The 3,534-nt window shown below is 41.7% G+C and overlaps 1 protein-coding gene across 1 annotated transcript in view; it reads left to right on the top strand.

Annotated features, from left to right (window-relative positions):
• LOC109936026 (myoferlin) overlaps positions 1–3,534 on the top strand; it is a 194,232-nt gene that overhangs the window by 34,126 nt on the left and 156,572 nt on the right. The window lies entirely within an intron of this gene.

Here is a 3,534-nt window from a genome sequence, read left to right on the forward strand (position 1 = left end):
AGATAGTTGGAGATCAGTTCGGTGGGGCAGGAGCAGGCGGAGACAATGGGTCGACCAGGGCATTCGGGTTTGTGGATTTTGGGAAGGAGATAGAAGCGGGCAGTGCGAGGTTGGGGAACGATGAGGTTGGAGGCCGTGGGTGGGAGGTCACCTGAGGTGATGAGGTTGTGGATGGTTTGCGAGATGGTTTGGTGCTCAGGGGTGGGGTCATGATCAAGGGGGCGGTAGGAGGAGGTGTTGGAGAGTTGGCGTCCGGCCTCGGCGATGTAGAGGTCAGTGCGCCATACTACAACTGCACCTCCCTTGTCCGCGGGTTTTATGGTGAGGTTGGGATTGGAGCGGAGGGCTGCACGTTCTGCGGGGGAGAGGTTGGAGGGGTGGAGGGGTTGAGGCGATTGATGTCTCAACGGCCGTTGGAGATGAAGAGGTCGAGGGAGGGTAGGAGGCCTTGGGGTGGTGTCCAGGAGGAGGGGGTGTGTTGGAAGCGGGAGAAGGGGTCAGTAGAGGGAGGGTTAGGTATTTGCCTAGTTTTTGGAAGTAACTTGGGTTACAGTCTCTTGGTATGTAGATGGAAACGACCTGCACTATTGTCTTGCTTTATCAGCTATTTGGTAACTTGTTGAGGAAAGGCCGGGTTGAGAGTCTTGGGATGTTGTGCTTTGTTTTCGGATTGATCTTGCATGGGTTATTCCAGAAATTAGAAAATCTTCACAGGTTGGAGCATCTGTGTGAGGGGAGGGTGAAATGGTTGCTCATCAGTTTTGATCATGTTATTTTGGGACAGGAGTCTGAAGACTTTAATAGCAGTTACTTCAGTGGAGTGACTTTTAAACTGACTTAAGATTCAGTCCTGGACACGGATATCCAGTGAATTTAAACATCGTACACAAATTATGCAAATCTAACATATTGCAACTTGATTCTGCTTTTTGTTGAGCTGCAATTATCCAAAGGCTGCTTTGTTTGTAACTGGTGTACATGCATAGATGTGTCTCTCGTGTAAATAATTGGCAATATGTCAGGTAAAGCTTCTGGTGGATAGAATTGTTGGGTTGAGTTTCTTTTTCCTTTTTAATGTGATGTTTGTTAATGGGTTTGGTCCCTAGTCAGCAATCTGGGTGTGGTTTTAATGCTGCCTTGAATGGTTACAACAGCTTTACTTGGCATGAGTCATAGTACTGAGGAATCGGTAATAAAGATGCCTTTGCTAGTGTTGCCCACATTCCAAGAATCTGTCTTCAAGTTACCACACGTACTCAGCTTGACAGTCATTCGTTGGTCTGTTTTAAGTGGTAACTTAACTTTCTGCATCCTATATCAGCAGCTGGTTTTGTATCTGACTTTTTTCCTTTTTTTAAAAAAAAAACTTAAACACAATTTTACCAATTTCTTTCCAATTTCTATTTCTTGCTTTGAATTTCCCATGCAAGCTGCACTAATTTCCACCAAAACAGTGCCTTGTTTGAATCAGATTTGTTTTAAACCTTGTCCTTTCCCCAATGCCAAGGCGGCCACTCTACTTTTTGTTTTCAGGTTGCTTTCATCTGCCACTGCTGGTCAGTTACCACTCTTGTTTGCTTGTTCTCACTTTTTCTGCTAAAAATTTTTTAATTGGCTTTCACTTGCTATTTGTCAATTTAATGATGTATACACTTTGGTAATAGTACTCCTTTCACCTCACTATTAATCAGCGTCAATTGGCTAAAACAGGACTGTAGCCAACCCTTTTTAGGAGTGATGTTTGGGGACTAGCAGGTGGAAGCAAAATTTGGAGCTGGTGCTGAGGACACCAGAAACAATGGTGCCTGGACTGGACAAGAGGCTTGGTGAATACTGGCGATGGGAAGCCTAGTGACGACAGTGGAAACTTGGATTGTGCGCTGATCTTATTGTAGATTTTCAGTATGAAACTAGAATAAAAGTATCCTGATTTCCAATTGGTTTGCTTGCATGGCATTTTAACTTCCAACTAAGCTCTTTTATTGGCTTGTTGTAAATTGGACTTGTGCTGCTACCTTCAGTTTAATCTTCCTCCTCACCTGACCTTTGAATCCCCTACTGTTTGGTGGGCATGAAGTGTCACCTTAAGAGACTGATCACGTGACATAAGCTATTTTTTGGATGAAAACATTGGGTTTAGTCTAATACTGTGGCCTGCAGAGTGAATACAGTGCATCGTAAAGTTGTTAAACATTGTTTGGCCTCTCCCCTTTTTTTGAAAAGTAGTACGTTACTGTCTTTTCTTTTTCCAACCCCTACATCCAAACTTATTTAATAATGCATATAGGAGCATTGAGGGGCTGGCAGTGGTGGAATGACTTCACAGCTACCTCCAGTAAAAGCCATCTCGCTTGCTACTTTGTCTTAGTGAATCGCTGATTCACTATATTCCCTGAAACTCGCTCATTGTGATTCAGCAAAGGTCCCTCTTGTTTCCCGTAATAGATGGAATGTGCATTTTCCCTTAGATGCTTTATTAAATATGTAAAACATCCTTTACTAAAGGAACAGCTGGAACTATAGAGCCAGCTATTGATGCAGGATGAGTAAAATTTGACCCATCCTTGAGACAGCCTTTTTTCTCTTCTATATAAGACAATAAAACCTAATTATTAGTTATCAATAGACAATGAGTAATGGCAGCATTTCCTCCCTTGGATTGTCATGTGATGTTAGTGTACAAGTCTATTGGCTGTACCATCCGGAAACGAAGGCCATTATTTATTCCCAAGTCTTTACTCATAAAGAAGAAAATGACTTGTACATCTTTTTAATTTGAGACCTTGCTATTTGTAAGATAATGTTGCTATCCAGGTTTATTATCTACATTCATTGTTGCATTTTAGGAATGATCAATCCCAAATGAAGTGCCTTGGGAGACGGTGTGGTGGGGGGAGAAAACAAGAAATATGGATGTTTTTCTAATTATTTCACATTGCTTCATGCTGGTGTTCAACCTGTCTAAAATTAAAATATCTCCATGTACTTGAGTTCTGAAATGGAGTACAGGTGCATAGATTCCAGCTCTTGTAGAATGAAGAAACACTACTTTTTTAAACCAGGTTTTTCACTGGCTTTTTCAAATTCCCTTGGTAACTGATTAGTTCAATAAACAAAATATTATTCCCTCAAGAGAGGTGCTAGATTTGATATAACTTGAATTGAATTGTATGTACCCAAGTTTTTAAAAAGTACACAAATGTAAGATGTCTCCGAGAAATCTTGGCCGTAATGTTACCTATGAACCTCATTGACTATTTTCCCTTAAGGTAGAATCAGTAATAAAGTGAATGGAGCAAAGTTCAGCAATGCTGATATTCATTCAGTTTCACTGTTTTTATATTGAAATCCCAACCTGGATATTTGCACTGATTCCTTGAACTGCAGCATCAAATGGTCAGAAGTTCAGTGTAATTACAAATGTTCACTCACCACAATGCATACTTGCCACTTCAGCCTGCTCCTGTAACATTTGTACCACTCGCATATGAGGTGGTGCCCATCTGAGAGCATCTGACTCTCATCCTTCTCTCC

This window comes from Rhincodon typus, chromosome 20, assembly GCF_021869965.1.
Source record: "Rhincodon typus isolate 14 chromosome 20, sRhiTyp1.1, whole genome shotgun sequence".
NCBI classification, from domain to species: domain Eukaryota; kingdom Metazoa; phylum Chordata; class Chondrichthyes; order Orectolobiformes; family Rhincodontidae; genus Rhincodon; species Rhincodon typus.